Below are 13,165 nucleotides of genomic sequence, written 5' to 3' on the forward strand. Positions count from 1 at the left end.
AAGAGAGCGTGTAGGATCTTCAGTATAGTCGTCCGTCTATCATGACGTATGTGTCTGCCTGACGCTCTTCCCTTCTGGCGGCATTATGATCTACAGGGAGTGTCCCGTGGAGTAGATAACTTGCGAGTGGATCAATCCAACTCGGCTCTACTTGCGCAATAGGAGCGACCTCTCCTGCCCCCCCCCCCCCGAGAATGCAAGACCGAGGCAAGTTCCCTATGTACACGGTTCTCATGGTGTTGTTGCTTGTGCTAGCTAATCGGGATAGGGCATCGGCCTCAGCATTCTCGGACCTCGAGATCTGCCTGATGAAGTAGGACTGCAAGTCGCGCAGAGCTTCTCTGACTTTGGCTAGGTAAAAGACCATGGCCGGTTCGCGGGCTTCATAGTCACCGGTGATCTGGTTGACCACGAGCTGGGAACCATTGCAGATAATGAGGTATTTAGCTCATACTTTGTTTGCTAAGGCAAACCCGGCTATCAACGCTTTGTACTTTACTTCATTGTTGGACGCAGCGAACTCGAACTGAAGCTCGTACTCTAGTTTTACCTCGCTTGGCTCGTACAGAATGATTCCGGCTTTGCTACCTTGTTGATTTGACGAGCCGTCCACATGGAGGATCCAGGGCTCCTCGTCTTAGGTCGGGCTCGTTCCAACTGGAAGTGGTGCCACACTGGTTGAAGCTTCTTCGTGCTCGGGCTCGAGCAACTCAGGGACTGCAGCGCTGAAAGTACATTCCATGACAAAGTCGGCTAAGGCTTGGACCTTGATGGTAGTTTGGGGCTCATACCGGATGTCGTACTCGCTTAGCTCGATGGCCCACTTTGTCAATCTACAGGAAACCTCAGGCTTGAGCAAGACTTGATTCAGAGGTTTGTTGGTGAGGATGATGATGGTATGAGCCTGGAAATATGGCTAAAGCTTCCGAGCTGCAATGACTAGCGCGTACGCTAACTTTTTGATTTCTGGATACCTCATTTCTATGTCCTGCAAAATTTTACTAACATAGTAGATGGGTCGTTGAACCCGATCCACCTCTTTTATCATTACCGAGCTGACTACCTCGTCGCTCGTGGAGAGGTACAACTTCAAAATATCTTCCTCCTTGGGTCGGGTCAAAACCGGGATGCTGGCGAGGTACCTTTTGAGCTCGTTGAAAGTGAGCAGCCACTCTTTGGTCCATTCAAAGTCTTTGCTTCTTTTGATTGCCTTGAAGAAAGGTAGGCAGCGATCTACCGATTTAGACATGAAACGGCTCAGAGCGGCTATTCAACCATTCAACCTCTGAACCTTTTTCAATTTTCGGGGCAGTCTCATGTCTTGGAATGCCTTAATTTTCTCGGTGTTGGCCTTGATACCGCGTCAGTCAATGATGTAACCCAGGAATTTACCCGAAGTGACACCGAAGACGCATTTATTGGGATTCAATTTCATATTGTATTCGTGCAAAATTTGAAAAACATAATATAAATCATTTGAAAATTGAGTTTTGATGACCATGTTGTCTACATAACACTCTACCTTTTTGTCGATCAACGGCTCAAACAATCGGTTTACAAGTCTTTGAAAAGTTTCCTCGGCATTTTTCTATCCAAAGGACATAACCTTGTAACAGTATAGGCCGAGCTCAGTTATAAAGGCCGTTTTTTCCTCATCGATAGGGTCCATCCTGATTTGGTTGTAGCCCAAATAAGCATCCAAGAAGCTCAGTAACTCATGCCTTGAGGTTGTGTCCACCAAACGGTTGATTTTGGGAAGTGGGAAGCAATCCTTTGGGCAAGCTCGATTCAGGTCGGTATAGTTGATGCACATGCGTCACTTACCGTTGGCCTCTTTTACCAGAACAGGGTTAGCCGCCCAACTCGGGTAATGGACCTCCCTGATGAGATTGTAGAGGCTCCTCAATCGAAGCACCGATCTAGAGAGTCTTGGTTGGATCTTCTACTGAAACGGGTATGGAGGTCATCTCTTCTATTGGCGAAGCTCGCTCCTCATGGTACTCCGTAGGTCACTCCAACTCGAGGTCATCTGCTACCTTGGCTTTCCCTTTGAGGGCGGCAACATAGCATTTGCAAGACTCGAGCTAGTCACCTCGCGCTACCCCAACTCCAAAGTCCATGGGGAACTTCATGGCCAAGTAATAGGTGGACACCACTACGCGTAGAGTGTGGGTGATAGGCTAACCTATTATGGCATTGTACGAGGAGGGTGTTGCGACCACTAAGAAAGTATGGTCAAATCTTATGCTAGGCCAGGCATCGACCTCCACAAGTATTGTAACTCTCCCCAGGGGCTTGACTTCCTCTCCGCTGAAGCCTACCAAAGGAGTGTTCGCGGGCTTGATGTCGCTCTCCTGAAGTTGTAGCTTGTTGAACACATCCTTGAAGAGTATGTCCGCTGAGTTGCCGGAGTCGACCAAGACGCACTTCACATCAAAATCATTAATTCTCATATTTATGACGAGTGTGTCATCATGGGGGTACTGGACTCCGCGCACGTCATCTTTGGTGAAGAAAATGGGCTCTTTTAGCCTTGGCCACTTCGGAGGATTCTGTTCTTCTCTTTCTATTTCACGAGCTGATGTCTTCACCACGGCTGAGGTGTAGCCTGCAACAATCGGTCCACCGGTGATCATATGTATTACTCCTTGAACTGGCCTCTCTTCGGGCAGCTGTCTCTGCGGCTACTCGTTCTACCTATTGCTGGATTCGGGAACATCTCTATTTTGCTCCCCCTGCCGACCTGTTTGATTTTTATTGTCATTTAGTACAAAATTTTTCAGATATCTGCGACAGATGAGTTCTTCTATCTCGTTGCGGAGGTTTTTACAATTCTTGGTGCTATGACCGTGATCTCTGTGAAAGTGGTAGTATACATTTTCTGTTCCTCGTGTTTGGGTCTCCTCTCATCTGAGGTGGCCACTTCACGTAAGAAGCGTCCTTGATCGCCAAGAGGATTTCTGCTCGCTTTGCGTTCAAGGGAGTGTAATTTCTTTTAGCTTGAGGAGCTCGTGAATATTGATCTGGTTTTCCTCCTCGAACTGGCTAGTCTTTCTTTCTTTTGTTGTTCCCGTTAGTTGAGGTCTCACCTTCTTGGGACCTCGGGCACCTCTTACTAGTAATGAAGTGCGAGGTGAAGATCTGTACGTACTGCGCCCCACTTTTGATTGTCCCAGGCGCAAGGTTTCTATACCATGTGCGAGCTACCCCCTTAAAAGTTGTGGAGAAAGCAACGAACATGCAGGATTCATCTGCTCCGGCCAGGTGCATTTGAGATTGAAATGAATCTACATGGTTGTTTGGATCGAACGACCCATCATACTTGTGTAAGGGGGGTACCTTGAAGTCCTTTGGCATTAGGGTGGCCAAGAGTTCGAAAGATAGAGGAGAGGGCATAGACAAGAGTGGAGTGGTCTTCACAGTCCCCGAGCTCGCCTCTTCTTTTCCATTAGGCAGTTTGGGGGAGTTCTGGATTACTGCTCGGCAAGCTCTGCAGCGTCGCCTTTGCTACCTCTTTACCGGTTCCGTGTTAGTGCTACTAACTTCAGTATTGTCAGGTATCATTCTCACTAGCAATTGGTCAGACTACTGACGACGGCTGCTATGGACTGAAGGGCCTTATCAGGAGTCCACGGGCAGAGCCCCAAACTGGTTCTCTGTGAGTGGAACTTCGAATTGCGAAGGCCGAGGTGAAGCGGGCCTAGTGGGCCGGGTGTCTCCCGACCTATCTACTTGCTGCGAGGTGGGAGGAGTAATCTGTCTGTCTCTCCTGCCATGGGACGAGGCTTGACTCCCCAGAAGGTTCCAGATTTGGGAGGTCTCTCCCTGGTGAGGAGGGTGTTTGCTACGGCATCGAGGCTTGGTTTGCTGCATAACCGGATGGCGAGGTGGAATAGGCTGTTGGTTCTGCGGCAGTGAGGGGAACTGTTCCTGGTGTTGCTGCTGATAGACATGGTGGAGGACTTGCTGCTGGTACAACTAGAATTGTTGGACTTGCTGCATTTGGGCCTGCATGGCTCACATGTAGTGCACCAGGTCGTCGAGTTGATTCTGTTCAACCATCGGGGGAATGATAGTGGGCTCTGCGAAGGTCGTACCTACTTCAGATGGGAGTGGTGCATTCACCAGTGCATTGACTTGAGGCACGTTCAGTGTGGGGACTCCATCTGCAGAGAGGGGTATGGTGAATTGTCCAATGCACATGGTTGGGACCTGGAGTTGGCCCCTAGAGATGTTCATGTCAGTGCTGCATCTGACGTTGTTGGAAGATGCCATGGAAACTGGATATGAAATGCTATGTGGAAAAAGGCTTTTTGGAGTGATTCCCATAGATGACACCAACTGATGTTGCGCAATCTGACTGCTCCTAGCTGGTGGTGGCTTAGATTCCAATAGACGACGGACGTGGAGAATCTGCATAGAAAGAATCAGAGAACCTGGGGGTGCTTACCCGGCGAGGTCACTCAGATGCTTAAGTCAGTATGTGCGAGCTGAGAATAATTAGAGAGCAAGAGAGCTAGTAAGCAGTAAAATGTGCGTACCTTGGGCCCCGGGAAGGAGGCCTTCATATAATGGAGTCCTCGCAGGCTTTACGGAGTAGTTCCGAGATCTTTGCCATGATAGAAATTGTTTCTGTGTTATCTAGAGATAACTTTATTAGTTGATAAGGTTAATTGCTTCCGCCCGAATCGGATGGGGAGATAAATGCTTAGCTGTTACGAGGCGTGATCCCGTAGAATTCGGTGAACCATTGGAGTGACTTTCAGGATTGTTTCGAGGGCAGGTCGGTATACTTGGGTTGGTTTCTATCTCGAACTGATGTTCTCGAGCTAAGGGTCGTACACTGAACTGAATTATGTATTGGTGCTGCGACCTGGTACCAAGGTGCCCTTAGCTCGAGATGATCTTAGCTCGAAGAACCTTAGTTCGGGGTGGTGGAGTATTACTTTGTAGCAAGCTGGCTATGCCAAGTTGTCACCTATGTCAAGTCACGTCCACATGTCACCTTATTACGAGATCGGGCCAAATCACCCTCTATCACACAGGATTTATTAAACGAAAGATAAATAATAGAAAGTGTCATTTACTAAAATACCCTATAGTTTTATGGATTTACTAAAATCTACCCTATAGTTAGCATTTTACTAAAACACCACTTATAATTTTCAACGGATTTAATCAATCTTCCATTGGATGATAGTGGATAATGACAGTGTTGACACTAATGTTCATTTAAATAAATTTAATCAAAAGAAAATAGAAATAAAAATGCCATTCCTACCCTTAATAAGACACGAGCAACGACTCTACTGGCTATATTTGGCCAATTTTGTTTTCTATATAAGAAGTGTTAAGGGTATTTTTGGAATAAAAAATCATGGGCCTAATGGAAAAATAAATAATCCTTAATGAAAGGTTGACTAAGTAAATAAGTTGTAAAATATATGGGATGTTTTAGTAAAATGAAAACTATAAGGTAGGTTTATAAAACTATAAGGTGTGTTCTAGTAAAAGACCCTAATAGAAACACATAAGAGTATACAATTGTTTTATATTTTCAACTTTTTAAATAATTAATAATTATTCATATTTTATATACTAATTTTAATAATTTTTTTATAATACAAAAATAACAATAATTAATTTCAGTTAGGTTTACCCATCAAACTTATGAAACCGACTAACCCGATCAACTCGACCCGAGTTGGTCGGTTTTCTAGTATTTTAGGCCGACATTGGTTAAAAAATTTCCCAATTCGACCAAGTTGGATTAGTCTCACTTTGGCCATTTGTAAACCAACCAAAATCGAACAACCTAACCATGGATATATATATTAATATTTTATGTTTTAAATATAATTTTTAATATGAAAAAGTGATAAATTTCTCATATTTCTTAGTCTAAAATGTTTTATTTCATAAATCTAATTTTAAAATTTATTTTTTAATTATTGCATTGTAATTTTTAAAATTAAATTACATTTTTTAGTTTAAATCTTTTGAACTAACTAGCCTTTTGTAAAAACAGACCTAAACCGATACAACTTGAATGAATCGGTTTTCACAAAGGTCAGTTGGTTTTAGTTGTCAAACTCCCCAATCTGACCAGGTCAATTTGGTTGGCCAAGTAGCCTACGACCAGACTGAACCAACTCTTAAACACTCATAATTTTAGCTAAATTAATAGTCTTATCTTTGATAAATAACAATAGCTTAATCTCCAATAATTAATGAAAACTTACAGTGAAAATACACAATTATTGAAAATATATTGATAATAAAAAAATTATAATATTACAAAAATACAATAAGTACTAAAAATATATTAACTTAGTCAATAAATAGTATAATCTCAATTAATAGTTTAATTTCTAATAAATATTAATTAATTAATAAGTTATAACAAAAAATATAATAAGTACAATAAATTAAATTTAAAAAAATTCAATAGTAGTAGTTTAATCTCTAATAATTTTTTAAAGTTTTCTATTAAATAACAAAACAAAATAAATTTATACATAATCATTGAAAATACATCTATCACAAAAAATAATGAATAATTACAGAAATACAATAAATATTAATTTTAGTATACAAATAATTATATAATAAATATAGATTAAGAGTTCAAAATTATTATTAATAAATATTAATTTTTTATAGTTATTTTCTCAAATTATTACTTGATATAAGTGAAATTAGTTTAATTTTTTTTAAGTTATTTTCTCAAAATATTAAATTATTATTAATTTCAATATTATGTTATAATTATTTTTCTATTGTTTAGATTTTTTTTTTAATTTATCACATAATTTCTTTATTTTAACTATTTAAAATCTAGTTATGTTAAATATTTTGTTATTTAAATACTTAAATAGTATGTAAAATATTTATTATTTCTTGAATATGTAAAATATCATTTTAACATAATTTCGTGATATATTTTGTAAAAATATAAAATTATTTTTTGTGTTTTTAATAAATATTTTAAAGGTATTATATAATTTTGTTGGAATATTTAAACTTTTTCAATCAAAACTTTATTTAGATAGATATAGATAAAAAGTAGGGGACGATAAATAGGAATTAGATATAATTTAGGAGAGAAACGCCCTACTAAATCAGCTAGAGATAATTTTGGAGATAAATAGAAATTAGAGATAATTTAGAAGATAAATAGAAATTAGTGATAATTTTGGAGAAAGTGTGGGAGGTAGTTTAGGAGAAATTTTAAGAGAATAGATTATATAGGTTCTTGGAATATGCATCTCATTGGTTGTTTCAAAAATGATATGGAATAAAAAAAATTCAAAAAAAGGAGAAAATTTCTTGACAGCTTTGTTTTAATATATATACATACATAGATAGATACATAGATAGATAGATAGATAGATAGATAGATTAATAGTAATTATATTTTTAATTTAAATATTATCAATGTTCAATTATAAGGTTTAATTATCAATGAATTGTAATTTAAAAACAAACTATAAAATGACAAAATAATTATTATTTTGAATGAGTAATAATTTATATTTAAAATTTAAAATAAATTATATTTAAATTAATAGAAAATATATTTAAGCCATAATTATATTAAAATTTAACACTAATTGTATTTAAATTTATTGTTGAATATCAGTAATTGTTGTATTTAGTAGTATTTATTTAAGTAGTTCTCATAATTAAATAACTAACAATAAAATAAACTTAAATTATTGGTGAAAATTCCTAAATTAGTGGACGGGTAAAGTGAGTTTCCTAATAAAAGGGAGAGCATGTAGAGGTGGCAAGTTGAGACAGTTAGGAAAGGCATAAGGGAGAGACACTAGGATCATAGGGCTGGGGAAGGGGAGAAAGGAGAGGCCATATGACATGACCATTTTTGTTTTAATATATAGTAATAGATTATTATTGATGATGACTAAAAACAATCAATAATTTAATGTTATTTTCCTTCAATTATTTATGAGTACATTATTATCATAAATTATAAGTAACTCCCTAAATTTATTAGAGTTTACTAAAAATTACTGGAATTTACTAGATATTGCCCAAACTTAGCTGTAATAAACAGAAATTACTGAAAAAATACTAGATTTTACTAGAAATTACCAAAATTTACTAGAAATTAGTAGAAACTAGCTGTAATTAACAGAAACTATTTGTATCAAAAAGTAAAAAAAAAAGGATTAGGAATTACTAGAAATTGTCTTTAATTACCAGAAGTTAATTGTAAATTATCAAAAACTACTAGAAATTAAAAAAAATTACCAAAATTAACCAGACTTCACCAGAATTAACCATGAATTGACAAAATTTACCCAAAATTATCTATAATTATAAGTAATTAAGTATAAGTAAATAATGAAAATATAGAAAAAATTGCCATAATTAGTAATAATTTTACAGTAATTATAATTTTCAGCAAGTTTTGAATTAATTTGAACAGATTCTAATTCAATTCTGATGGTTCCTAATTAGTATTAGTATTATGTTAATAAAAAATTTCATATATTACATATGACCATCTTTTGACTTGAAGGTGGGGAAATGAGGCTAATGATCGCATGGTCGAATTGGTGTCAATCATGGCATCCCTCCCACAGTGAATAGTGGTGCAAATTCAGCGACCAGCGTCGGGATCAGAAATACAAGGTATATAGCCTCTGACGAAGGCATGATTATATGGACTGATTGTCTAACATCAAACATGGAGAGAGTGAGAGTATATGGATAGTACATATTGTCAAATTCATTTTCAAAAATAAAATAAATAAAGGGATAAGTGGAATATTATCTACTTCAGAAATCTGAAATTACAGTCTCTTTCTAGTCTATTAAGAGTCCCCTTATAAATTGCATCCTGCCTATGAATTTGAAATCAATATATAGATAGGATTCAGTCTACCCGTAGAAATCCTAGCTCCACCCTAAGAGTGGACTGAACTATAAAAAACCTTAAAATAAAAAGCACAAGTTGTCAAATGAACCAAATTGGATGTTAAAGAAAGTATGTAAATTAACCTCAGCCCTCAATAATAGCATTATCAAAACCAACCAGCTTCCATAAAAAGAATCATTAGACGAAAATGGCCCTAATTAAGTCAATGCCATCTAGAGATGGGCTTTACTTTAATTTGTTCCTCCTATAGTCGGATGAAAGTGTCCAACCACTAACCCCATAAACTCTAACCCTATATCATAAAATTAACGTGTAAAATGCAGTTGGTGGAATGCATATCCTCCAACATGGCGATTTTTAGGTTCAACTAGAACAACCCATTTTAGGAAGGAGGGCTAGAGTTGTCCCTATCACCCTTCAATCAGGTTCCTTTCTATTCTCCCTTTGGAAAAAAGAAAAGAAAAGAAGAAGAAAAAGAAGAGAAAAAGTTTATTAATGTAGTATAGTGGAATTTGGTTTGTAATTGTTTTATCATGTAATTACTTGGTGTTCAAACAAAGATTGCATAAATAAAATGACAAGGTGTTAACAAGCTGGTTGGTAAATTCTCTTGTTAGTTGTAGTGGAGACTTTGGATCGAATCCACCTACACTTAGGTTGGGGGTGGGGGATGGGCTACCCCTCCCGTTGTGTAGTCCTTCAAAAGATATAAAAAATGGTAAATTTTTTTAACTATCCTTTATGGTTTAGCTAATTGACTAAGTATATCCCTACTGTTTGATTATTTTTTAATGCTATCCCTATTATTTTTGACAATTGACTAGCTCTACCCCTTACTGTTAGCATCCGTTAACATTCTTTCAAAACCCATACATATGTGACATCACGTGACATATAATTTTTTTAAAACCCAATTTTACCCTTCGCCCCTGTCCCTCCCCTTCTCCCTCTCCCTTCTTCTTCTTCTTCTTCTTTCAGCAGCAACAAACCAAGCTGGCTCGATCCTTAACCAGCAGCGGTGATAACCTCGTCCACCTCCAACCCCTCTCCCTCCCTCCCTTCATTCTCTCTCCCCTATTTTAGCAGCGCTGCTCGTTGCAGTAGCGGACCCTGGCCTTCACCTCCGGCCGGCCCCTCTCATTCCCTGCTTTCAACACAAACTCTCTCTCGGAAGTTGTAGCAGAAAACGACAAACCAGATCTCATATTCCCACCTACGATCCCACCCAAGATCCAACAAGCCTACAAAGCCACTTAGTTTCCAAACACCTATGCAACCAGCATAGCTCAGTCATCGTTCTATACACCTATTTCCAGGCTGCCGCTCTTCCCAATGGAAAAGGGTATTTTGGGATCAAAAAGCATTCTCTCTCTCCATCTCTCTTCTTTTTCTTCCCCTTTCTTCTCTCTTCCTTGTGTACTCCCTACAAGAACTAGAAGTGTCGAGATTGGAATACCTTTGGCGAATACCTAAAGAACCATAGGCTTCCACTGTAACTCTCCAGGTGCAACGGCGCCCATGTGTTAGAATTCCTGAGGCATCTCGACCAATTTGGGAAGACCAAAGTCCACACCCAAATGTGCCCCTTCTTCGGCCACTCAGAATCCCCTTGCACCGTGTCCATGCTTAAGGGTGTCAATAGACTGGTTTTGAATTGGACCCTGTCCAGTCCAAAATCAATTTAGACGGATTGGATGAATCAACAAGATATATTGGCTTGGACCAAAATATTTATTAGATTGGATTGGACTTGGTCTATCCATAACAAATTTATATTGGATTGGATTGGATTAAGCCAATATCTGATCTATTGATATAAGATAAGAACATATGTGTCAACTGACCAGGTTTGGGTTGAAACCAATTTAAATCAAAATGAATTTGAACAGATTAAACTGGCCAAACATTGAATTGGACCAGTCCAAATTGATCCAAAATATTCATTTGATTGGATTGGATCTGGTCCATTTATAATGGACTCACATTGGACTGGTTCGGATTGGACCAAATCCAGTCCAATTGACACTCCTATCCATGCCCACTCTGTTAGGCTTGGGCAAGCCTCAGTGCTCTCATCGGACGTCTTTGAGCTGCCTTTGAGGAGCACGGTGGGAAACCAGAAGACAATCCATTTGGTGCCCGAGCAACGGGGCTCTACTTACCTGAGGTTCGTGAGTTGCAGACCAAGGCAAGGGGGATCAGCTATGAGAAGAAGAAGCGGAAGTTCCCGAAACAGAGGAGAAGAAAAAGCCAGTTCTGGGTTGCGATGTCCATGCTCAATTCTGAGTATCTCTCACATCTGAGTATCTTTCAGATATCAAATTTGGGTTTCTGGCAGATCCGAGAGATTCGAATTCTGGAACTACTCGGAGATCTCCAACCTCTCCTTGCCAATCTTGGGAAGCTTCTTCTATGCAACAGGGGCTTTCTGGGCCTTCTTCTCTTCTACTGGCTTTTTCTTCTCATCGTCACACCACCGTCCGAAAATTCCAACAAAAACGTCACAGGTGAAGGTGATGGTGCTCTGTCTCTATTCTTGCACGTAAATTGAACTTAGGAAAAACGGACATTCCATCCCTTCCATCAATATATATTTGACCAATAATTTTCAACAGTAAAGAGACATAATATATATTTAACCAATAAGCTAAGCCATAAAAATAATTTAAGAAATTTTCCCCATAAAAAAGGTTGCATAAATGAACCAATATTCCAGTTTCATGGAAAAGAGAGATTTCAGGTTTGTTGGTAGTAACAAAGAACTGATGTACAAATAAGATATGATTGGAAGACAAGGCTAAGACTTATCATGGATTCATTTTTATCATGCATTGAAAATATACTTTTTTTTTTTTCTCTTTCTCTCTTCTCTTTCAGATCAAACAAAAAAGTTAATATGAATATAATGTACAAACGAAATTAGTACTTGCTTAAAAAAATAAATAAGCAATTAATGTTATCTAAAGGTAGTAAAAACAACTTAGGGTTTAAAAGAAAATGAAGTTCAGGTAAATAGTCTATGCTCACCTGGGAAACTAAGGTGCAGTTTAGATAAAGAATAATATTGGTTCAGATAGTTGAGCAAAGCAAGTTATTATGTCGATATCCTCGTATCCTAAGAATTAAAGGAGCATCACTTTAGAAAGCCTAGGATTACAATAATCTGTTACAACTTTCATTGTAGGCATTTTCCTTTTCACTGCTATAGATTGTTCACCACACCAAAAGCTAGCTAGTATTTTCTGGGTTTCTAGGGTACGTGGCGTCAGAAAGGATGATGGGGCTGTGCTTTTCACTAAAGTCTTAATCATATAGTCTTGATTTTCCAAATTAAAGCAGCTTGCGACTTTGTAAGCTTGACCCTCTAAAGGGCTACCGGGCTACCTCCATTTACTACTTTTACTTTTGTTATCACTTATCGGGTATACATGGCATGCATAGCTTCGAGTCATGAAGCTAAATAAATTAATGATATAACAGGCCTCTTTATCTGTGTTTTCAAAATAGGATCAGATCAGAAAAACCATTATTTGATTGGTTCTGTTTTATTCAAAAATCATTTTTTGGGTAAAAAATTATTGATTTGGTCAACTAACTATTGATGTAGATGGTTGAATTGTTAACTTAGACAATAATTTTTAGTCTTTTTTTAATTTTTGTCACAACGAATCATTCGTTCGAATCATTTAACTCAGGAACTGGTCTCCAAAATGGTTCCCTGTTTGATCCCGTTTTAAAAACCTTGCTCCTTATCAATTCGTTTAATTTTGACCAAGCAAAATATTTGCACTCTCTCTCTCTCTCTCTCTCTGTTTGGAGGTGAGGGGAGGGCGATGGGCTATGGCTGGGCAGTGAGCTTAGTATCTTACTCTTATTCTTATACTGCTAAGTTGCTTTAGAAGATCATCTCCTTTAAAAAAAATTTAAGACTCTAAAAAACCTAAACAGAACTTTCCAATGCTACCATTAAATAATTAACAATAACAGAGTAACCATAACTATACATGTCTCCAACAGAGAAGTATGCCTATACATCAAGCAATTTTTTAGCCAAAGAATCAAAGACTGATCATGCAAGGTTCTAAGAGAGCTGGTCCACAATGATCCTAAAGTCTGGATTGATCGTGGATAGACCTTCACAAGTCTATCACATTTAACTAATCATGTTATTATAATCCAAGTACTATGCATTATTTTTGAGCTACTTCCATTTTCATATTTTATCTTTTACTCTTATTCCTGTTTGCATTTTTACCAAAA

General features: G+C 37.8%; 1 pseudogene; it reads left to right on the forward strand.

The window, feature by feature from the left end:
• Positions 1 to 1,870: 1,870 nt before the first annotated feature.
• On the forward strand, positions 1,871 to 11,456 carry LOC148877132 (uncharacterized; annotated as a pseudogene).
• The last annotated feature ends 1,709 nt before the right edge of the window (positions 11,457 to 13,165 follow it).

Source organism: Nelumbo lutea, chromosome 1 (assembly GCF_056320005.1).
Source record: "Nelumbo lutea isolate HS-2025 chromosome 1, American lotus-T2T, whole genome shotgun sequence".
In the NCBI taxonomy this organism is placed as follows: Eukaryota; Viridiplantae; Streptophyta; class Magnoliopsida; order Proteales; family Nelumbonaceae; genus Nelumbo; species Nelumbo lutea.